The sequence below is a fragment of the Bactrocera tryoni genome, chromosome 4, assembly GCF_016617805.1.
Source record: "Bactrocera tryoni isolate S06 chromosome 4, CSIRO_BtryS06_freeze2, whole genome shotgun sequence".
Lineage (NCBI taxonomy): Eukaryota > Metazoa > Arthropoda > Insecta > Diptera > Tephritidae > Bactrocera > Bactrocera tryoni.
In genome coordinates, this window is record NC_052502.1 from 78094087 (window position 1) to 78119988 (window position 25902).

The window sequence follows — 25902 nt, forward strand, 5'->3', positions numbered from 1 at the left end:
TATTGTACACTCAAAAAATTAAATGACAGTTGTTGCAAATTATGTAATGCTTGTGAAAAAATGAATGAAAAAAGCGGGATTGATAGCTAGGATGTATAGAAAATGTTAGCGTAGCATTTAGTATTTAAATGAATGTTAGGCTGAGATATATTTTACAATGTGATTGACAGTTGATTTCTAACATTGATTGAGAAGATATTTTTTTTAAATTTTTTTAACATAAACGCGTTGAAATTGTTTGTAATACAATGGCAATGCTTAAAATATAACATAAATTTTATAACTTGCTATAAAGATATGCTTGATAATGATTGATAAATTTCGATACAGATTTATATCACTAAATTTGCCTAAGTGCGCTAGATGCTCGCAAGTTGTGCTTGAGTAGTTTTGTGAGCAAAAATTCTAATTTATGATAGATTTCACTATGATTGATGATGTATAATTATTGTTAAAAAAATGTTTAAAAACTTGTTGTTATTAATATGGTATTTAAACAATTTGTTTTGCTTGTTTCGAGATTGGATGCTCAAAAAACATCTTGAAGCATGCTTGAAGCATTATTTTTACTGGCTTAAAGGATAAATTTTAGTCCTATTTTTTATATTATAAATATATGTATTTTCGGTTGAATTTTTCTTAATTGTGATTGATGATTGATTGATTGAGTGTGATTACTGTTTGCTTGATTTTAATTGTTGGTGATGCATACTAACCACTCGCTATGGTTATGTTACATTTTTAAAGATAAAGTCGTAAGCTTGATAACGTGCTTGAATGCCAAAATTTACTGTTTAAATTATTTTCTTCAGTGCATCTGTTTGGTAGCCTTTCGCCAAATAATGACAGCATTATTAGTTCCAACTTCCTCCTGTCAGTCAACGAACATGTTCTACCTTACTAAGTGGCTTATTTTGAACAGGTTAAATTTGTACGCATCCTTTTTGGAAACCCAAAATGACATTTGGTTTGGTAAAAATTAATGTTTGTTTATTTGCACACTTTTTGGCGCGCGTGTGATGTTGTATAGTTAAGAAGAAACCTTAAACACTTTAGTGGTGGCTTAAGGAAGAGCGGAAAATGGAGATTTCACATAAATTCAGTAAAATCATACTCTCTAAAGAAATGACCAAATGCGTTGTTATGGCAATTTAATAAGCTGAAAAAGGAAAAAATACTAAAAAGCTTATGTGAAGCTGCTTGAAATGACCAAAGGATTTGGTTACAAAGTAATAAATGAAAAGAAAATGCCAAAAAGTAGGCATAAATAAATAAATAAATAAAAATGTTTCCTCATCGAAAAGCCATTGTGCCTAACGGACAATATTACAGAGGACCAACTGTCAAAGTGGCGTGTAACTGTGAGATAAGCGGTAAACGACGGCGCACAGATGGAAAGCAGTTGCGAAGCAAAGTAAAAGTAGGACGAAGTGAAACATAAAAAGCTATGATGAATAAAGTGGCCAACACGCAACTACAGAATGCGTGTGGCATAGTAAATGTGGGCCATTACCGTTACGCAAACAGGCACAAATACTAATGAAAGCATACGCACAAAAGCACACGCTACACTGTATAACACAATATAACCGTAAATACACAGTGTTGCTGCTGTTCAAGCAAGCACGCCAAGCACACAACCATGATTGGTGGCCTTAGTTACTGTGGTGGCTAATGATGCCAAGCAACTGACTACTAGTATTTCATTTGTTTGTTTATTTTCGCTTAATCTTTTCTTGCTGTTGTTGTTGTTGTTGTCGTAGCTGTTGTTTACATGTCCGAAAAGTTTGGCACTTGTGACTATAACTGCCGTAATTTTTGACGGAAGTTATAATTCATTTGGCCTTAATTGGATTGGAGTGTAACTAATTTCATAGTTTGAATGAGTGGCGTTTTCGAAATGAATGCCTTAGGAAGTTGGTGGTGGTGGATAGTGGCTGAAGACAACTGCGGGCGCTCAAGCAAGTAAGCCAGAGAAGAAAGGAGTTTCGAATTATTTATTAGACAACAATAGGAAAGTGTTGCTTTACGAAAATGTGCTAAAATTCCATTTGAAGCTGAGGCTAAGCATACTATTCTCATAGGTTGCTCGATTGATGTCGATTGTAGGTATTTTTGAGCAGCGATTGATACCTTTTTTGGATATATACTTGCTAAATGGATTTCACCAGTTTTTAATGGCTTTAGGGTTTGATTGAACAAGCTTGATGTGCTGTTTTGATGCTGTAATTGATGCTGTTTGTAGGCATTTTCAACCAATGATTGTTGCCTTTTATTGATGATATTGTCATCAAATGCATATGAGCTCCGCTTTTAATAGCTTTTAAGTTTAAGCTTGATGTACTACTTGAATGCTATATTTCATGGAAAATAAGGCGTTGCTCACTTTTAATAGCATTTATGTTTGATTGACCATGCTTGATGTAATGCTTGAACAGAGAAAATGTTAAGCCTATTGAAATCAATTATTTTTTCTTGATTTGTATTCTACTTTCTTCTTCCTTTACATATGCTTTTAGCCTTACTCTTAATTCCTAAATTCTTTAGATTCCAACTAAATTATCTATTATTGCTTGAGGGTCAACTTATTTGTATTACGAAAACTCAATTATTCAATTGTCGCCTGCTGACGCTTGATGCTGCAGGTGTATCTTGTAGCCTTTGGGTTGACCTTAGGTATGCATATCATTTACACTGAGTCATCGCACGTACCCACTCACCCACACAAGTCGGATGAAGTTAGAAATTAATTAAAATACCCATTGTCATCAATATTAAAATGAGGGTGGTCAACTCATCGAAAATCGACTCTGTTGCCGTGCCAACGGTTGCTTGGCAGTGGCAGGGAAGCGAAGCGTGTGATTGTGTGATAATGTTGTGTTACAAATTAATGATATGTGGCTTTTACGCAATGACGTTGCAAACAATAGAGGAACAAGTGTAGAAAAAGGTCAAAAAGGGGTTTCATTAGAATTAGGACAATGCATATAAGAAGAAGTTATACACAATAGAATTATAATACCGTACTTTCAGTATATATTACATGAATTCTATACTTTGTTTCGTTTTTGCTTGATTGCTGTTATGCATGTGTTATTCAATCATAGAGAATCAGTTTCAATCATGTCAGCAGTAGTCAAATTGGTAAATATTTTCGTTGAAGAATGTTTAAAACATATGCGAGAAGTAATTTATAAATCAGTCAAGCATGTTAAAAATATATGCAAAAAGTAATTTCTAAACCAGTCAAGCATTCATATTTGATAGCAGCTTCAGTCATGCTTAAAAACGGATATTTAAAAAAATGAAATACTAAAATTCAAATAATTAGTTAAATTAACTATGATTGATGACTTTTATGCAGAGAAAGTACTACGTACTCATGCTTGTCAATCAATTTGGTTTAAAAATTTTCATACATATGTATATGTATGTATATACATATGTTTGTACATATGTACTTCCATATATGTATATGTCTGTAAATAATTGAAGATACATAAGTACATATATACTATATGTATGTAGACCATAGACATTAGGTTAAAAAATTTAATTTAAAATTTTTAGATTTGATTGAACTGCAATTTTCGCGTGCAAAATATGTGTTGAGCTTTGTAAATCATCATTTGCTATTTTACTTATTACCTATTTACCTAAAATTTTAAGATTAAAAAAAATATGAATTTTAAAAAATTTAAAAAAAATTTATGTAGATTTGATTGAACTGCAATTTTTGCGTACAAAATAAGTGTTTAGCTTTGTCAATCATCAATATTTCTATGCTATTTTGCTTACCTATGTTGGAAATTGTTATTCAATCATTGTCAGTCGTCAAAACTCATTTTCATGCTTGTCAATCATTTTTTAAAATGTATAATTTAAAAATTAAGTATTAGTACATATGTATATGTATGTAGACATAGATTTTATTAGTTAAAAAATTAAAATTTTTAAAAAATTAAGAATTAAGAAAAATGTAAGAGTGTTTAGATTTGATTGAGCTGCAATTTTTGCGTGCAAATTTGTTGCTGAGCTTTGTCAATCACCAATATTTCTAAGCTAGTAAAATAGTACATAGGTTTGAAACTGTTATTCAATCATTGTCAGTCATCGTTTTTAAAAAATTAAAGACTTAAAAAAATTAAAAATTTGTAGATTTGATTGAACTGCAATTTTTGCGTTGAGCCTTGTTAGTCACCAATACATCTTTGCTATATTACGTACCTACGTTGCAAACTGTTATTCAATCATTGTCAGTCATCAACTCTCATTGTCAATCATCGGCTATCACGCCAATGCATTACGATTTTATTTGCTAACTTGCTGTTGCATCATGTTTGCTTTGAAATATTTATAGCGCTCTTAAGGATTCTAAGAGTAATCGTCAACACTCAGCTTCAATCAAGCAACAAGCATACAATTATAGTTTTCGAATTTATTGCGATTTTAATGTGTGCGCAAAAACTTGAAATTGATTTTTGTTGGATAATAAGAGCTAACGGTATTTACACTCAACTAAAGCCATAAATTGTTACAAAAACAACAATAACAACAACAACAAATAATAAAAAGGGCGCTGTGTGTGTGGTTGAAGAAGAAATGCGCTTGTAAAAAATCTTGCTCATTAGCAGTTTAAATCGCTTTGGAAACTGGTGTTTAATAATTACGCAACAAGCATGCGTAATAAATTATATGTCACTTCATGAATGTCATGAAACTTAATCACATTTTTTGTGAGCATAAACGTTTTTTGTTTACTTTTTTTATTGCTTGAGTTATGTTTGTAGTCGTGCAAATTGAAAACTGTCATTAATGAATTTTTATGAGCAAGCCATTAGCTTGATTGAAATGAGATTGTGAAACAAGCGCGAAAAGAATTAATAACAATAAAGCGCTTATGCAAGACTAAATACACACAGCAGTTGAATTAAATTTAAAAATTTATATTTTTCCATCTGTATGTAAATATTTCGCAGAAGCAATGTCGTATGCCGCCCGCATCCACGTGACATGTCATTAATATTAATGCGCGGTCATTATATAAAATATTTTAACAAATTAAATTTCCTACCCACACACCCGTTATCTCTCCAGCACTGCGTTGCTACGCATTTCGATTTCCTTGCATTGAAAATTATGTAAAAGTTCGTTAGAAATAAGTTTCCTTCTCTTTTTAAATAATCTTCATTTTAATTTCCCAAATGATTTCGGTTCAATCACAGCAAGCTGCAACAGACAAATTGCGAATATTTTGCTCTGATTGTTTTAAGTGCCCACAATAAATCAAATTAATGGCTCTGCAAATTTATCAAATCGTTCAAGCAAAGTTCAATTCCATGTCCGAGAGTAACAAGTTTCCTTTTTGCTTCGAACGCTAAAAATAGCTAATCACCGAAGCGTTAATAATTACGCTGCCACTAATAGCTGGCTTTTTTCATATTTCTAGTCTGTTTGTGAAATTTGTGGGCCGCACTCAGCGCCACAATCACAACCACATTTCAAATTAGAAAATTTATTTACTCCTGCTTGCGGCGTCCATTTTCTAATTACAAATAACTTTGAACGCAGTAACGCTGCTTGACAGTTGTTGTCATTGTCAGCATTGTTGTGCGATTGACGATTTTGACATTGACAACTGCGGTGATTGGGGTAGCCAGATGGCGGCAATTATTGCTCGAATAATGAGTGCTTACTAGTTTACTCTTGAAAAAAAAAAACAAACTAGTCAAAATCGTGCAAATTCTAGAATATTCGGTGCAAGCAAATTGCGTAAGCCTGTAAGCGACAAACAAGCATAATTTATGTATATAAGTAGATAACCGTATTTATTTTCGTACAACTAATTAAATTTTGAGAGAACGTTGCGTTTTTATTTCATTCAAGCACACTCCTAGTCGTTCAAGCATATAACAATACTGTAAATCGCAACACTTGCATGTGGATATTTTTGGTAGTAATTATTAATATAATCGCAAATTTTTTTGTGATCAATCACAGTTTATATATGTCAGTCATATCAGAAAATTAGTATAGTAGTAATTTTATAAATATCCCTACACTCCTTTTTCGTTTACTTGCTGATGAGCAGCGATATTGATGTTCAAGCACATTCAAGCATTATAAATACTAACTTATTGTGATTCATTTAAATAATAATTTCTAAACTACAACATTTACTTATATAAAAATGCTATAGCGTACTGAAATAATGTGATCAATCATAAGTTTTATGTGTCAATCATTTGAAAAAGTATTAAAATGTTAGTTTAAACGTATTCTAACACGAATTCGGCTATATAAACAATGCTATCTACGCCCAATCACATATCAAGCACTCTGAATATGCATCAATCATGTACACTTTTCACTGAAAACATTGTAGGTGTTTCAGTATATGCATATTTTCAAGCGATTTCGCATTAAAACAGTCGTTCATCGAAGTTTATATCCATCAATCATGTAAGAAATTACTTAGAAATTCTTCAATCAAATCCCATAAGTCACAGTGTAGCGTAATATCAAAAAATGAAAGAACTATTCTAAAGTGTATTTTTTTTCTTGCTCAAATACACCCTCCATCTATTTTGACCTTCAACTAGTCACCCTCCTTTCCACAAAATATCTCATCAGTGTCAGCTCATATGCCCTGTCATGCTCCAATGCTTCTGTCGAATAAGGCTAAGCGCGTGTGAGCGTCAGCCGGCAGGCTGTGTGAATGTTCGATAATGATTACGCTCAAGGAATTTATGTCGCATAGTTAATTAAATTTTGAACAGGAAAACTAACTAACAGAGCGCCACAAAAAGTAGATATGCTTGAAGGACATGCGTCGTTTTCTTCGCGTACAAATGCTTGTGTGCGTGCTTGAGGAGCAGAAACACAGATGAGCCAAAGTGTAGCGTCATGAGAAAAGGGCGATTGATTTGCCGAATACTTGGGAGCGCGCAAATTGACATTCGCATTAGTAGTTCCGAGTATTCAGTTGGCATTTGGCCTCGCCAAAGGTTCGTCGGTCTAGTAGGAAATTCACAAATGTTTCTCTAGTGAATTATGTGTCGTTAGCGACCATTCCTTTCTGGATCAAACTTTAAATCTGAAAAATGCACTACGTACATACTCAGCCAAACAGTTTGCCAGTCGTCTCTTTCACCCGCTCTCTTCTATACTTTATACAATCTCACTGCGAATCGAGCTGAAAATTCCTGCTGACCTTCACTGCTGTCGAAAATTTTATGTTTAACTGTCACATTACCAATAACGAGTCGTCTCACCCTTCCAACCACCCGCCCTTCATGGCCAATCCACCTCACTTTTGCCACTGGTGTTGCCAATTGCTCGAAGTAATTTTGTTAAGCTCATTCACTCATTCATTTCCCTCAGTATTGTCTCACTAACAAGCACTAATGGCCATTCCTGTTCTAAATCCAACAGAAGCAGGTTGAGTGGCGTGAGGGTTGGCGCACCCGCACTTGTAACACAATGTCTTTATTAACTTTTTTTGTTGCTTTTGTTGTGCTTGTATTAGTGGTGGTGCGCATTCGTTGGCGTTAGTGTTGGCGCACAAATCGAATTCATGATTTTAATCACTTCTTAGCTGCAAACTATTAATTTTCTGCCGGACCGCCTGAACAAGATTGTGACATTAAATTTAACTAATTGCCGGCTTTTAGGCGCAAAGTGAGTGTGCGTGCTCATTAATGATAATGAGAGTTGAGATAAATTCAGGAGAACACTCATTTCGAAGAAATTAATTTCATTATTTATGCCTTGGAATTACAAGAATATTTCTCCATAAAAATGGCTACTTAATTTAGAATATTATCTTGGCAATCGTCGTGAAATTAAGAGAGCAAAAGCAAAATGGGAACGTTCATACGCCTAGTGAAGAAAATTAGCTGGCTAACGTCCTACTTCCAGCTAGTTAAACCAAACTGAATATACCACGGGTGTCTCTAATGATTGCTAGGTCACTGGAACGCTCCGATGTCAGTGTTATAGGGATGTTTTGACTGTTAACATCGACGTGCGAATCAAGTCACGAATGCGTTGACTGTTTGTTTGATGAATGGAGGTATTTCGTCTTGTCCTCGTTCACAAACAGACCCATGGACTTCGCTTCCTAAACCAGTCTGTAGAAAGCAGAACTTACGGCGATATCAATATTATGCACACCAGCAGCTGAAGACTCTTAAAGCAGAATGTACCTTCTCTATTTATTTAGCTTTGCAACTAGTGTTATTGGCTCTAGCAATAAATTGAAGAAGTCACTCGATAGGTCGATAGGGAGACAAGTCTCTTGGTATCGAGCGGCTCAGGGAGGTCCTTCCCGATCCTGATGGAGCTTTTGGTATTACCTTTGCGGGGATATCAAGTTCAGACATAACGGCATAGAGGCAGTTCCTTTTCGTGCTGCGTCTTCAAAATCGACTAAGAGGTGGTGTGTGTCGATATTTCATTCACGAATTTTTTCCAAGATTTGGTGCATGGTGAAAATCTGGTCCATAGTTCATTTCTCAGGTCTAAAGCCACACTGATAAGGTCCAATTAGTTTGTTGGCGGAGGGTTTCAGATCAAAAACTGGGAGAGCTTGGCTGGGAAGTTTTGATGCACCCACCATATAGCCGTGACCTTGCACCAAAGGACTACCATCTGTTTCGGTCAATGTAGAACTCCTTTAATAGAGTAAAGTTGGCGTAACAGAAGCCTGTGGAATATACTTGTCGCAGTTTTTCGCCGAGAAACCAGAAAAGTTGTATACTGATGGTATAATGACCCTAGCAGAAAAATGGCAATAGGTCGTCGGCACATATTTGGTTCTTTAAAATTCATTATAAATATAAAAAAAATAAGTTGAAGTTTGATTAGATATACGAAAATTCTTTTTCGACTATCCTGTATTTAACCACACGCATGCAAATAATGAAATAAAACATTTCGTTTCGAATAAGTAGCATAATTACCTAACTGTGAACTGTATGAATAGAAGATTTTGATAGCTTTAAAACCACTTTAGGTCATAAAGAAAGGTTTTTACATTCAGTGACTTAAGCAATATAGCAAAAAATAAACACGCTACGCTCAAAGATACGCCTACGAGCCATATAGCGGTTGTTACTTTGAGATGATGGCTTTACCGACATGCTGACAATTGGTATGCGCTTTCATTTTTACAGTTATATTACTAAGAAAAAAATATGGCAAGCTTACGTGGAGCTCGAAAATGCAAACCTGGTGCTAGCGAGTTCAACATTTTTTATTTTATTTTTTTTATTTTAATTTTTTATTTTCACTATTTTGTGCATTTTGCGTAATTTACGAAAATAAATTTGAAATTTCGCGAAGCAACCCTGCGTTTTTGACTCACAAAAAAATTCGCTGCTCGCCGCAAAATTCCAATTAAAATTCCGTTTGCGCAAACGCGCTGCTTGACAATCAACACTCGTTGGAATTTTTGCACATTTTTCGCATCATCATGCACATTATCTAACCAACTTGCAAAAAGTTAAACAGCAGCCTACAACGTTGACAACAACAGGACTGGTGTGTGTACGCCACATTTCCTTTCAGATTTTTACGATGCTGCGCTTAGTGGCGCTGTTGTTTGTTGCTGCTGTTGTTGTTGGTGCCGCTGCCTGTGTTATTGCATTTATGCGTGTCTTTATTGCCGCTGCCAGCACTTTTCATTATCGCTATTTCATTTTTATCTTCATTTCTCATTTCCTTCGACGCGGTCCCGTACTTGCAGAGGACACGCGGCTAACAGCACTGTGCTCTTAGTGTGGCTGCTTCTATGTAGTAGTGCTTCAGTATTTGCTGTATGTTGTTTGCACTTGTTTTTGCATTTGTTTAAAATTTTTTTGTTTTTGTTTTTGTACTACACAATTCATTAAAGCCAAGCAATAGCCGAGGAAGACAAAAATGAGCCCGCGAATTTGTGTATGTGTGCTTTTTTTTAATTTTTTTACAGCGCCATGGGGCGCATAACGGTGAACGCAGCAGCAGCAACATTTGGCAACATTGTTTATGTTGGTGTTAGTGTTTTTCGCAGTTCCTGCGAAGTTATTATTATTATGACTGCGGCCATTATGGTTGTTGTAGTGATTGTTGTTGTTGTTTTATGCCCAGTTATCATCCTGCGTAGAGCGCAAACGACTTTCGCGGCGTCAAACACAAAAGAGACAAAGCCACACATGCACACACACACACACACACACACTTGAGCATTATCGTTTGGCACTCGTCAACAGCATCGTCTCCTGCCGTTGCAGAGGCGACTGTTTATTCTTCTTCTTCTTCTTTTACCATTCACACACGATTTACTTAAATTCTGTGCTTACTACTTTGCTGTAATAGCTGTGTTTGTTGTTGTTCTTGAGTTTGCTGTTTTTGTTTTGTGTTGTTGATTTTGTTTTGTGTTGTTGTTATGTTTGTTTTTAATTTCTCTCTCTACAAACGTTGTAATTTCCCCCTTTTAAAATACGGCTGTTGTTGTTTTTGCTTTATTGCTGCCACTTACCGTTAGTACTCCAGTTGGCTGATTTTTATGTGCGTCTGCCGCGTTGCTTATTTTACTACTGTCAGCCGTTCACCGCCGGCAGCGCGCACAGTAAACATGAAAAACGATGTTGTTGTTGTTGTTTTAGTTTTTGTTGTCACTGCAATGCATTATATGAAGCATTTGTTGTCATTACTTTGTTTCGTTGATTTGCGATAATGAAAAGTTATCGTGCGAAAAAAGCGGCAGCAGCAGCATTCACAACAACATGAAGGCGACGACAAAAAGCGGAGTTGCAACAAAAACGCTTTGAAGGCCGCAACAATAAAGTGAAAACAACAAACTTACAAGCAAATGGGTTACAACAAAGTCGTGGCGAAAATGTACGCTAATGTCAACACTAAGTTGATAAACGACAAAGCACTACTTGTATGTACCGTTAGCAATTTTTTTGGCGAGCGCAAAGCAAAATAAATAAACAGTGCGAACAGAGCAAAAGTTGTCAACAGTTCGCTTAGACAGATGGTTTAGATGGTGGAAGCACGGTTTTAAAGGCTGTACAAGGCAGGCAAAGGGAGGGAGAGATTGAGAAAGAGGACGGTAGAGAGCAAAAAAGAGTGGGAAAGTGAGACAATAATAGTGGCTTGAAGATTGAAGTTATCAGCGGAGAATATTTCGCTGTAATAAATTCATGCGTGTCATAAGTCAGTTGAGAATTACAAAACAAATATTCAAATAACCGAAAGTAAGGGGAAAATCTAAAGCCGCTTATTTAATTTATAAACAGCAAAGGAACATTGAAAACAGATCTCTTGAAAACACGTCTGCTACATATTAGGTAGTCGAAAAAGTCTTTTCGCATTTCTTATCAAACTTCAACTTATTTTTTTATATTTATAATGAACCTTAATGAACCAAATATGTACCATTTTGGTCAACCACTTTTTGCTCTGCATTGACCGAAACAAATAGTAGTGCGATGGCGGATACATCAAAACTTCCCAGCCTAGCTCTCCCAGCTTTTGCCGAGTGATCAAAGATGTGTGTGGTCTAGCGTTGTCCTGATGGAAGACGAAGCCCTTTCTATTGAGCAGTTCTGGCCGCAGTTGTTGACTGTAAAATGTAGAATAAATCGTTCGACCAGGCTGGATCAGCTCATAGTGGATGATTCTTTTCCACTCCCACCAAACACTCAGCATAACCTTTCGAGGCGTCAAGCCTGGCTTTTGCGACCATTTGTTGTATTGTATTGTAGTATTTGATCCACTTTTCGTCTCCTGTTACAATCGGCTTCAGAAATGGTTCGATTTCATTTCGTTTTACCAAAGGATGGCAAATGTTAATTCGGTCCATTAAATTTTTCACATACAATTCATGTGGTACCCAAACATCGAGCTTCTTTTTGTAGCCAGCCTTTTTTAAATGGTTCAAAACCGTTTTATGTCGAGTAGCCTTGCCTTCTTATAGTCTTACAATTTTGTCTGGTTTTTGAAACGTGTTTGTGTGCGTATAATCGCTTTTTCTCTGGCTATAACTGTGTTCTTACCGTTGTATTTCTTTTTGTTGTCTTTCAACGTGTTCTTTGCTAATGTGATGGCACTGCATGCCTTGCAGTTAATAGCAAAATGATGTACTCAGTTAATCGCAACGTAAAGTCAGCTTGTTCCAACATTTTTCACACGCCGACAAAAACTGTCTTCCATGGGTCCAACTAGATATTATATTATGGGTCCTTTCGCTGCTCAAAAACATGTGTCACCTCCACAGCGAGTGGCTGCGTAACTGAAGTGGCAGGCGCGTACGCAACTCAACTGCTGTCAGGTGGCCAGCATGATTGGCGCCTAAAAGCAGCACAAAAACAATGCAAGCAGGTGGCGCAGTGTGAGGCATTTCCACGCAGCTCAAAAGCATTGCGTAGGGTGTCAAAGCGGCTTTCGTGCCTAATTAGCTTACTTTTACTTTAAAACTTTTGGCAACAAATACTTCCTAAGGCCCCTGCCCCACACTGCAATAACTACTTTAACCAGCTGAGCGCTGGCTTCGCCATTCATTTATTGCACTTTGCAACAGCTTCACCGCGTTGTTGCGTCTGTCTGTGCGAAAGTTTTGTTGGCAAAGAAAAAGTCTGCTATTCCGCTTAAATATAAATGAATTTATAATGTCAGTGTCGCTTGCGTAAATGCGTAATAACAAGTGGCATACTTTTAGGCGTTCAACGCTGAGTTGACGTTGGCATTAAACTAATTGAAAGTTTAGTTTCAGGCGTGGTGACAACTTTGTAAAAAGCCGGCGAATCTTTGACAGTTGCGACAAATTAACAAAATTAAAAAACGGTTAGCTTTCGGCGCTTTCGGAAGCATATATTTAGGCGCTGTGCGGGCGCCGTACTTGAAAACTAATTATTTGTTGAAAAGAAAAACGCAAATGAGTAGTGTTTTGCACAAAAGTTAATTGTAGCAATGGCAAGTGAATAAGTGAAAGTGTTACATGCTTTTAGGCGCTTTCGCTTAACGGCTTGAATATACCCATTTTTCATTTGCCAAATTTAAAAAGCTTTAATTTATATATTAATTAATTTATTTATTTATATATTTTTATTATTGTTAAATCTTATATGTATAGATTTTAATATCGCCTATTTTCCGATTAATCGATAAAAAACGATTTTACATAATTCGAAAAGAAATGCTTTGCTAAAAATGCAATTTTGAATAAAACTATAATCGATTTGCTGATCACTTTGACTGATAATCATAATCTTAACCGATTAATTTTATCGATAAAACTGTGCTACTGTTAGTGAAAACGTTTGAAATGTTTAAATATATAATCGATTAATGTATGAATGTCGATAAATTATCAATTATTTTATCGAGTTTGGAAAAAGCTTCTGACAACTTAAAAAAATCGATTTATTTGGCAAAATTATCGGTTTTGTATCGAGTTTTCCAGTTCTTCTATTAAATGGCCTTCAAATGTTGTGTTGGGTTTCTTAAACATTTCACATTTTCTCGGTATGAAAAGTTTATAATTGTTTGTACTTTTGAAATTTTCTGCTGTTTAGATTATTTTAATCGATAACATTATTTGTCATTGATTTTGTGCTATTTTGGTAATTTTTTACAACGTCACCTTATGTTTAGAATGCTTGGAAGATATAAGATATTTCTAAAAAAATACTCTTGTGTTGATAATTAATTAATGGAAATTAACAAATTTGCACTTATCGACAACTTTCTGCTGAAATGAATATATTTCGCTGCATTTGAAATGAAATTAAAAATTCCAAACATCTGATTTCGCTTCCCATATTTACCGGTCACCTCAGTAAATGACTAATTATTTGCGTAAACGCAAAGCGTAGCATACTTTTCGGCGGTTGTACATTTACACCGCAGCCGCAAACGAAATTACCAGCCCAATTCGAATGAACACCGCAGAAACGCTGCAATCGCTTGCAGTTGAATTTTTAATTGCATTTGCATATAGGGTATATATTTGTTGCCTACATTTGGGCGGTCATAAACGAATTTCGAAAATTTTAAATATGATTAATAGCGCTGTTGCAATTAGAAAACAAAACTAAACTAATGCGTTAGCAAAACGTTTTCCAAACAGGTGTGTAGCCTGCATTTAGGCGTAAATTAATTTTTTTGTTTTGTAAATTTATTGAACCGTTAATTTGCGCACTGCACACCACATTTTCAGTACGAAGTTGTTATGCCGCCATATAGAAAAAGTGAAAACAAAAATCGCATTGCCACTGCAGTCAGTGCATTCATATTCAAATTAATTTAAGCATACTTTACGGCTGGCACATCAGCTTGTGTTTATTTGTGTATTGAAACCAGCAAATTTTGCGCAATTCGCAACTCGCAAATTTTGCAATGAACTCGTGTGCATGCCAAATGCAAAATGTTTAATTTGCATGCATGATTATAGCATATTTATAGGCGCTCAATGTGTGTACGCAATGCTAACGACAACTATTTGTATTAAATGGATTTTATTTTGCTGTTGATTGCTTGCGTTTTTGGCCCAGCACCCAAATTCAATGCAAATGTTGCGGTCAGCTGTGTGGTGTATAACGGTAACTACACGTAATGGTCGAGAGAGTATACTTTTAGGCGTGCCAAGCACATGGTTGGTCTAAGTAACTAACTTTATTTATTTTTATTTTTTCTCGTTTATAGGCCGAAAAGTTCTCGAAAGTGCAAAAAGCTGTGCCAGAATTGTTTGTTTTGCGTGTGTATTTGGGATAGGCAAAGCATTCCAAGTCGCGCAGTTTGCTATTTCGCACACATATTTGATTGCTTTCGAGTATTTGCGCATTGTCAATAATGGAAAGAATATGAGAAAAATCGTCTGCTGTTAATAAAAATCACTAAAAATAATTTATCGACAGTGCGCCACAAAGTAGGCTACACGTGGTAAAGGCAAATTCTTAAAAACCCCCACATGCCTTGTTGGCTTAAGTGCTTGGCCCGCCTGCCAGCTTGTACTTGCTCCGACTTGGCAAGCGCCTGACAGTGTACAAGCAAATGTGAGACTGTGTTAAGATTTTTGCTTCTGTGTGTGTGTGTGTTACAATGTTACGAGCAATAAGTATGCTTTGCTGAAGGCCTTTGAAAATATTTTATGCGCGCACACATACACTCATGTATATTTGTATGCGTGTAGTTGCTTACACGCGCAATCAATCGCTTTCAATTACTCACAATTACCGCCTTGACCTCAAACAGCTGCACTTAAGCTTAAATAAATTTGTTTTCAATACACTTTTGAGGTAGACTGAAGCATCTCAAGCTCAACCACAGGCACAGCCACTGCCGCAGGCCGCTGTGAGTCTTTGCCGTTATGCTTTGTGCGCGTCAAGCAGCTTGCTGGCTACATATTTCACGCTGCTGCTTACTTTACATTCGCACTTCTGCTGTTTTGCTTTACAATTTTCATATTTTAACCATGCTACTATTCTGCTTTCTACACTAGTCTTCGATTTTTATACGTTCTTTGTGCAGCTGCAAGTTCTTACGCATGAATTTGATTGCCGAAATACCGTACGCTGGCGAATATGGCTTTTAATTAGCATACGAGCACGCTTTCTCATATAAAAATCGTTAAGAAACAAAAATTTAATGCTTCACTAGCGGCGCAACGCTTGAAAGTATGCAACATAAAGTGTAAAGCAGTAAAAGCCACAAATTATCGGTTGGTCGATTATTTTTTATCGTTTCTAATAATTAAATATTGCACACAGCAAGTTAGCGGTACTTTATGCATACATAGCACATACTTTTATGCAAGCCCTTCAAGGTAAGCTTCACCCAGACATTTATTGCTTGTGTGTGCTTAGCTGGCGCATAAACGAGAAGTAATTTTCAAATATACCGTGAGATAAAAAATGTCACGTCGATTAAAACGCGATTAAAGTCGAAAATACACAATTGGGCGTATATTGTGGTGAGGAGAAACGGCGAAACAAGTGATTGAGGGAAGTGAGGTGGCTTTGGCACACACATAATGACCTTTATAGCTATTATAGAAACTCCTCCTGCCCAGTTTAGTCTATTTGCGGCAGTGAGATAAGCACATTTGGCTACATTTATGGCAAGCGAATTTTGCTGTTAAAGATAATATCTTCTATGGTAATGCTAAAGAGTGTAATGTATGTAATGTTAATGGTCGCTTATCGTATTAATCTGGAAGTGATTATTAAGAAAAATAACACATTTTGCCTCCTTGAAGCCACTTAAGTCTGCTGATCTGTAACAGTTACAGATCTGAAGCACTCAAGTGCTGCACTTGCTATTGTCAGAGCCGGAGTTCAGAGCTCAAGGTGTGTTCTATATACAACGGATCCAAGTTGTTCTCTTTGGCTCTTAGAAAAAGCGATTTTGATAAAATTTAATTCAATCCCAATTATTAATAAAAGAACCCTCTTAAAGCGTTGGGGATGATGCTAGTAAGCGCTAGACTCTCGACCCCAGATTTTGCTACTTTTACCGTTTTAAGTGTTTCTTCCTTTCATTTTCTTCTACCATTGGCAGTACTTATTTGCGAGCTCATTTCTCTTCTTCTCCAAATGACGACGGCTAATAACAGCATAATTATGACATCTAATGTGCAACGTTGATGCGAGTTTTCCTTCTCAAAATGTAACCACCGTCTGTTGGGCTTCCGCCACAAAGGCAGAAACGGCCGAAATCATATTTCTTCCACCGATAATGTCGCGAAGTCGACTTATGGTTACAGAAAGCAGCTGCCAAGTTGTCTGCTGCTGAAGTCACCTGTCCGCCAGCTGACAGCTAAGCGCCTTGACATTAATTAAGCGCCAAGTTCAAACTTTTCATTAATATTTTTTCCCATTCACTGCGTCGCGCACATCATTTGTATTGCATCACAGCCGCAGCCGCACCCGCACCCACACAAACACACTTTCACAGGCTCTTCACTCTTTATGGAAATTGATAAGCCGCAGTGAAGCAGAAAAATGCTGAATTTTTCCAGCTGCGGCAACTGCAGCGTCAAGTGGTGAAAATGTAATACGCAAATTAACGTCAAAGAAAGCGAGCGCAAAGCGGAGCGCCGAAGAGCGCGCTTGCCATGGGGCGACAGCAACGAAGGTGGCGCGTCCTGTCGGCTTTGCTTGTACTTATCCGCCATATGAACTCGACTGGATTCAATTGTCCTGATTACGACAGTGGCAATGCTGCTCGAACAAATTGAATTGACGCAAGCCGCCTTGTTGTTGTTTTGTAATGGCGTGAGATTTCGTTTTCAGATAGCGTTCGTTGGGAAAGTGTTGCTGCTGCTCGACTTTTATACACAGCCAACCCGAAGTTATTGGCACATTTCACACAACATTTTCGGACGAATTGCCGCTTGATGGGCAGCGCGTTTCTAGGCACAGACAGCGGTGGTGCGGTGGGTGGTGCTTGTTGTTCACCATATTTTCAATAAATATTTGCACCTTTTTGTCGATTCCGAAAATTTCGCCATTCATTAGGCTGTTGTAGCGTTAATAATTAGCAAAGTTCTGCATTGCATACCCAACACAATGGATAAATAATGAATGTAAACAAAAGATAAGACGATAAAATGGGTTGTGGGGCGAGCAACACACACACACAAAGCAAGCGCATAAATGAACTGAAAGTGCTTATTTGTGCTCAGTTTGATTAATATTTGTATACTTGATTGAAGTACTCCAGCCAGTAGCTTCTTGCCTCTGAAACTTGGAGATCGAGGGGTAGTAACTTAAGGCTGAAGGGCTGAGGAAATTTAGTAAAGAGTTTGTATCAGCACAGGTTTTTTGGCAATTCAAATAGCTCTTCATAATCTTGTGAGCAATGCGGCGACCTTTTTGAAGGGACTGGTCTTTGTAACATTTGAAAAATTTGATTACCTAGACGAGTTATGTTTCCACAGGGTGCCATTAAATTTTCTAGAAGAACCGCAAAACTGGTCAGAGGTCCACAGAAGATCTCTAGGTACATATACTATATTCTAAAGCAATACCTGTTAATAATATTTAGACGTCGATTTTGTCGGGTTCTCTTTAATGTAGGTAAGCCTTTGAGAAAAAATATCAATAAATATAATTTTAATATTTTATAAGAGAACATAATATTATATTTATATTATATATTAAGTTTACCACGTAGCCTGTATCAACCAGTAGACAACGTCGGAGACCCTATAAAATGTACATATATATACATAAACTAGAGAACCCGTCCACGTTTTTCTGTGGCTGATACATGGGTAGTAATACCATCTATATGATTTTTATTAGTTAGATTATGACTATAAGTTAAGGAGGTATAGCATTTTTGGTCAAGCAACTTGTGTTAGTTTACAAAAAAATTAATCAAAACGCATTGCGTGCGTTAATAAAGCATTGGGTTTTGGGGATGCACCAGTACAATCTCGAAAAAAATTGTTCAAATCGGATCACTATAGTATATACATAGCTGTCTTATAAACTGACCGGTCAAAATAAAGTCCTTGTTGTGAAGAATGTCTTAATTGACAAGCTGTCATGACGAAATTTCGCACAGGCTATTATTTAAAGTAGCACTACAATATCCGAACAAATTGTTCAGATCCTGCCATACAAACTTACCCACCAAAGTCAAGCTTTTAAGTTAACAATTTTCTTGTCTTTTCTTTTCATGCATTTGCACACATTTTCACATTTGTAATTTGCTTTCATCACCTCTGACTAAACAGCAAATGACGCAAAAAATTTACCGTTATTATATAAACACTTATAATAGGTATTTATATAATAACTATTCATACTTGACAGACATCGGAGCGCAGTGTTGAAATTTCTTCATTTTTTATTTTTGGAAAATGTATTCACTTGAATTTCAGCTAGTCACTGACTTTTCCAGCATGCCACTATGTAAAGTAAGCACGATTATATATAAATGCCTTAATTAGGCTAAATACTAATGTACAAGTGTGTAGCATAAGTATATATTTGCTTGTGTATGTGTTTCTTAATATGCACATTTAGCTTATACATACATGCATATGCGTGTAGTGGTGCTTAAGTGGGCTTGCGTGTTATTGTACAACGGAAAATACCATGCTAATGCCGTCTAATTAATGAATATAAAGCACTGAAATGGTACAACACGACGTATGATTAACATTTAATAATGAGCTGTAGATAGTCAAGGCGAGAGAGGGGAAAGAGAGAGGGAGAGGAAAGTAAAAAAGTGAGTGTCACTGTTGCTAAGAATGGAAGCAGCGCAGGCTAGTGATTTAAGTAAAGTAGTTGGCATTTTTTGTCTCAATATTACAGCGCAAGTGACAGGCAGCTGGGGAATAGTTGAAGGAAAGTGCAAAGATAATGTGCAGAAATGAGCGCTGTACGCTTTTTATTTATTTTTTGATTTATTAAAAATTAAGTTTATTCCATGTATTAAAAATTTCTTAAAAGTCAATAAAAAACCAAATTAAAAATTTTCGGCCTAAAAGTATGTTACATAAAGTATGAAATACAGCTTTCACCGAAAATATTTAATAAAATCACACCACATTGCCTCCTCAATATCTGGCTAATTAGCAATTTATTTGCGCACTTTTCCATTTGCGCTAATTTCCCCTCATATTCGGAAGCCCCCTAATTTAATCAGCAAACATACACACCTAATTGACTAACAGCCAGTCTGCTGCGCGAGCCGCTAAGTGGGTATTAACTTACGTGGCGCGGCACGCTGTGGCGTTTTCATTATTCAAATCCACGTCGCACTCCGCCATTCCCCTCCACTCTCCTCCGCGCCAGCTGCTGGTGCACTGCTCCTCCACACGCACACAAGCGCAACAAAGCCTGGCAACACATGTAGTTTATTGTCGTGTTGTTGCTGCTGTTTTTACATTGCGCGCTGTTGGCGCAATTATTTGTGAATTTATTAATTTCGTGCGCTTGTAATATGCTGTAATCGGCTTAGGGTAAAGTGGGCGTGCATTAATTAATTGCGAAGAATAAAATCGCGCGCCGAAAAATGCGTGAATCCAGGTGAGCGCCCATAAATATAGTGTGTTTTTAGGCGTAAGCGAAAATTGTTTTGAATCACTGCGTTACATGTCGCTTTCGCAAATATTATTTTTCCATTGAAATGCACAACAAAAGTGGTCGCATGCGTTGCTCAAATTTTACAGTCCATTTTTTTTTTTGGATTTCTTGGTTTTATTATTTTTTTGAGTTGAAAATATGCGTGAATTTAAATTTATTCATAGGAGTTGGAAAATAATACTTTGCTATTGTAATATACTTTTATAGCATAGAATACTTTACCCAAGCCTGTGCAGAATGAAATGGAGAGCAGTATATTTTATTTTATAGTGAAATTAACTCATTTGTCTATTACAAAAAAGTGAAATTCAGACACTTCATACAAGCACTTGATTCCGAACGTTCAGTTTGTATGGCAGCTATAGGCTATAGTGAACCGATATCGGCGGTTCCGACAAATGATCAACGCCTTGGTGTGAAAATGGTGTGCGCGAAATTTCAGTTCGATATTCGATTCAGTTTCGCATATAAAGTTTGATTAGAAATACGAAACGACTTTTTCGACTACCCAATATACGGAGAGGCGGACAGTGGCATAGGTAAATCGACTCAGTTCGTCACGGTGATCAATAAATATAATTTCTAGTACGTAGTAGTTTAGACGTTCCCCTTTGGGTGTTATAAACCTAGTGGCGAACCCTCTTCAGGGCATAAAAATATATATTTTTCATAAACTAAAGCCTTAAATCATGGACTTGTATGAGGTTTGAGGTAAATTCTTGCCAGAATTTTCCAATTTTAATTTTTTTGGATTTGCTGATATGAGTTCTTTAAATATTTTAATTTAGAATGAATTTTTATAATTTAAATATACTTATATAAATACATTGTATATGCAAATATCGATATGTGTAAGCTAGTTTTTATCGATATTTTTATAAATTTTTAAGAAAATGTGTTAACAATAATATGCTAAATTGTAAAATTTATCGATTAAAGTATCGATATATCAAAAAAAAATATATCGAGTTTAATGTCGATAAATTAAAAAAATGTATATATCGATTTTAATGTCGATACATTTTGACTTGTTTTTCAAATCGATATACATATAAATTTAAACGTATCTTATACACGAAAATCGAACGTCGAATTTAAATATACTTATGTACATACATAGATATATGCAAATATCGATATGTGTCAGTTGATTTTTATCGATATTTTTAGCAACTTTTAAGGAAATGTACTGATAATAATATGTTAAATTGTAAAATTTATCGATTATAATATCGATAAATATTGCCTTTTTTCATATCGATATATAAATTTAAATCACATTACGCAAACACATGCATACCGATATACGAAAAAATCGATATATTTAATTAAATGTTTATCGATATTTTTCATATTTCGTCCTATGTACATACTCTGCTTTGCACTCTAAGTATACTAGACACTTCAGCTAAACTGTCAATACTGCTTTCATAACCGTGAGTCTTGGAACCCACGACAGGTTGTCGATACTGTGATATTTTTGTAAACTTTATTTTACTGTCATTACGAGCGAATTCAACAACGCAAAAGTGAACTCTCGCAGTTAAAAGTTCTTTCTATGAAATCAAATAAAATTTGAAACTCCGCTGAATTCAGTACCTTTCGCGCACTAAAAATTTGTTTATCTAAATTTTTCACTTTTTGCTAATAAAATACTCAAATAAACTCACAAATAATCCATCCATCCATCCACTCCATCCAATCACACACACTCGCACGCACGTACGCACTTTGCAAACGAATCCAAAATTTAAGCATGTGTGCGTGCAACTAAAAGGATTTGATAGTTCGATATGCTTGTATGCGCCTGGAAATATGCTTTGGCGGAAATTGGGTCATTTGCTGTGGGTGCGTGTGTGTGCGGTTTTGAGCAGTTTTATTTGTGAGCCCCGAAATCCAAATCAACTGCATCAAATGAATTTTGCTTGCACAAAAACGCTGCGAATTCGAAGCAATTTCAATATCCTTCCTTTCTTGCTGCCGCTTCTTCTTTCTCGTACGACATCAACGCGCTTATCAGTTGCCAAACAGCTTAAACACATACGGACAACATGCGTGTATGCAATAAATGATAAAAACGCCTGTAGGGAATGATGTGGCACAATGATATGCTGATAGTGCTGGAGATAGTTTTCCCGGGTGTTGACTTTGCGCGATGGAAGAAAGGTATATTCTGCTATGGAGCAAACAAATTGTTGGCCATTTGTTCTAAAGAAGCGAAAGCAAAGTCAACAAGTACAAATGCTCAAGCCTTTCACATATATACACGAGCACACACACATATATTGATGATATACGAGAAAATTAGAAAATAAATGGAAGGAAGAAGAATTCGTGGCATAAAGCAAAAACAAAGCAAAAAGGGTCTCGTAGACGCATCTAGGAGCGCTGTGCGAAGACAGACGTCAAGATTTCCCTGAAATTGCTAATGCTAAGCAAACAGTATGTGCGTCTTCATAGAAAGTTATGCAAATACTCGTCGATATGCGCGGAAGTGCGTGTGTGTGTGCTTGTATGAGCTTCTGGGAAATGAAATTGATGCGTTATTAGAGCGAAACTTGTAAAGAATAAAATGAAATGAAGAGAAGTATGCTGTAATTTGAAATACAACGGGCAATAAAAACGGCGAAGTGATGCGCCGAACAGGGTATAATATAATACAAAAATATTTCAAAGTGCTTGATTGTGAAAAACAGCAGCTCCAATTTGCCACTGATAAGGTTAGACACGGAAATAAATATACTTTCTTATAATATAATAAAATCTTATAATTTTTAAAAGCACAAAACCATTCTAGAAGCTTTCCTAGCTTGGTGTTATTTTTTAGATAAGCTTTTGGGTTCTATTCGCTATAGTATTCCAGTGCCTTGGGCAATAATCTATGCCAAATCTCATAAAAATATCTTTTCAAATGATAAAGCTTTCCATACAAGCACTTTATTATTTATCCTTTCCTTAGATAATAACCCATTTCAAATCTCGTCAAATGAAAAAGCTTTCCATACAAGCACTAGATCCCGATCGTTCAGCTTTTATGACAGCTAAATGCTTTACATAATTTCTGAAACGTTTTTTTGTACATTCTTAAAGCTTAGATTTTAAGATTTCGTTGCCAAATTTGTTTATAAAAGCTTTAAGCTCTTCATACAGTTTTTAGCTTTTCAAGCTTTAAGTTCTTCACGAAGGTTTTGTAATAATAATAAAAGCTTGCATTAAAGTTTTGTTTGACAGCCTTTTCAGTTCTGAGTTCCACTTATAAACACCTGCCAAGTAATTTTAAACTTTTTGAAGCTTTAAAATATGCCTTTTTGGTTTTTAAAATATGCTAATTAATTCTTTGTAGTGATCTAATGGCTTTCCTTACAAGCTTGAAGCCTTATATTTGACGCTTTTGTTAAAATATTTTTTGTAGAAGCTTTAAGCTCTTCATTAAACTGGGATGATTTATTAACATTACTTTCCTTTTATTATTCATAACAAAAGTTAATACAAATTTTGCGGAACAATTTTGTCTTGTTTATAAGCTTTGAGTTTATATTAGAAACTTTTGTTGCTAAATTTTTTGTAAAAGCTTTAAGCCCTTCATAAATCTTTTATAATAAAAATGTTTTTCGCTAGACATAAGCTTACTTCAAAGCTGTGAAGACATTCCTTAGTGTTCTCAGCTTGTAGATCACTGAAAATTAGCTTTTGGTGTTGAACATCTTTAGAAAATCTTCTAAGTTACTTTAAGCTTTTTTGTGGATTTAATATGCTTTGTTTCAACAAATGTTCCATTAAGTGACCTAAAGGCCTTCTTTCAATTTTATTGTATTAAGAAACTTAATAAGCTTTAAAGCTTTTTAAGCTCTCGCTGCTGAAGTGTTAAATTGTTAAATTGTTAAGTTAATAATTTATTATTTTATATACTAATTTTGCAAGTTTTAAGCTTTCAAGTTTGGTTTTCGTTATGAACTGTAAGCGCTATGTAAGGCCTTACTCGAACAGTTTTACACTCTTCTACATCCACAGATTTCTTTTTCAATTTAAGAAAACTTTCTTGTACTATTTTTTATTGTTGTTGGTAATTGAAAGCTGCTGGGCCACGTTTCTCGCCTGCCAGTGCGAAAAAATGCTTAATAGTAAAGTAGTTTGATATGAATATGTCTTCCTGTGAAGTTTTCCATATCAGAAAACGAATGAATTTCTAGTGCAAGAGTATCTTTGAAATGTTGCGCATACGCCATGGCGTACTATGAAAATTGCGTGTGGAAATAAATAGTGCGAAAATATCAAATATATTCAAATGGCGGCTGGAATTGTGTGTACAAGTGCTGGACGTGACAGTGGCTCAAATGGTGCCAGCCTGCGCAATCGGCGGCGCAAGGAGCAAGCGGCGCGGTAAGGGGCACATCTAACAGAAAACTAATGTCTTGGCAGGCGAGTGCGGCAGCCGACATGGGTTGCAAACAATTGAAAACGAGCTGAGCGAAATGTATTTATTTGCTTGCCTAACTCGCCATCTCTGTGTGTGTGAGTGAGTGTAGTGTGCGGGCACACATGAGTAAACCTGATGGTTTCTGTGATGATATGTATTATGGCCGCACGTACGCTCAGCTTGGGCTTACCCTCAGCTCAACTTGCCGCTGGCCCCAATGCAAATCTAATCAGATAAACATTTCCAACGATTTCGACAAGCCCGTGCTTGCATATACAACAAGCTGAATTTAGATAACAAATTATGTGGAAGCCAGCCAGTCACACAGCGTTGCCGAGAAATAACGGAAAATAAGCACACGGCTAAATGAAATACGCACAGTAAAGAAGTAGCTAAACAGAAATAAATGCGAAAAGGAGCAAAAACAAATGCCAAGAGATGATTTGGGAAAAATGTGTTTTTAATAGTCGAAATCCTTTTGGTTAAGTGGTTGTAAATGCGTTGCATGTGGACATAACCAGCCGGTGGAGTAGCAGAAAAGACAGCGTTGTGTGTGTGTGGGCATGTGCTAGGAAGTCTTTAGTCCATATGAGCAGTACTAACCGCAAACCAACTATAGTCAGTCCGAAAGGTATACCTCACGCCACGCAAATCTCAGTTCGCGATAGCGTTGGTTCCGCAACTCGGTATACTCGGCCGCCCGCAACCCGCGCGCACCACCTGCTCTGTTGTGGCAAACGTGTTGCGGCCTCACTTTAAGTTTATCACGTAGCAAATGTTTTAGGCTTAACTGCGGTCGGCCGTGAGTGTCAGCCAGCCAGGAAACCGCAGTATCAACAGCAAACCAGCCAACTACTGACCAAACGTAAGCTCACGTCTGTGCTGGTAATGTAAATGCCCCAAACGTATTTGGCGCGGCCATACAAAGTCCACCACATAGGTGCTCACATAAGCTGAACTAATAGGAAAAAAGGAGTAAAGGATGCAGTCACATTCAGTCGTATAGGCAGCTGTAGATGTTAAGTGAGGCTGGTGCTGTAACAACTGTGCATGGCGTGCCATGCTGCCATGCAAAGCTGAGTGTAACAGTTGTGGTTCTTCTTGGTCAGCACTTCGCTCTTCAGGTAGTCTAATTTAGTGGGGAGAATATTTATTTAAGTGCGACTACATTCAGAGCTTCTGACTGCTACTAATTCACTCGCATCATGCGAGTATAAATAATCACAAGTGCAGATAAAATTAACCCACTGGAATCGTAAAAATATGAAATTGGTATGAAATGGAGTATTCTGAGTAAATTCTAGTGGAGAGGGCCTTCAAGCTCTTGCTTGAAAAAGTTCAAAGTCGAGAGCTCGAGAGCTGCATGATTTGACTAATAAGTGTAGAAGGAGAAGCGGG

The 25902-nt window shown here is 36.3% G+C and overlaps 1 protein-coding gene across 1 annotated transcript in view; it reads left to right on the top strand.

The window, feature by feature from the left end:
• The window catches only part of LOC120773352, a 188920-nt gene that overhangs the window by 8015 nt on the left and 155003 nt on the right, over window positions 1-25902 (top strand). The gene's annotated exons all lie outside the window — the stretch shown is intronic.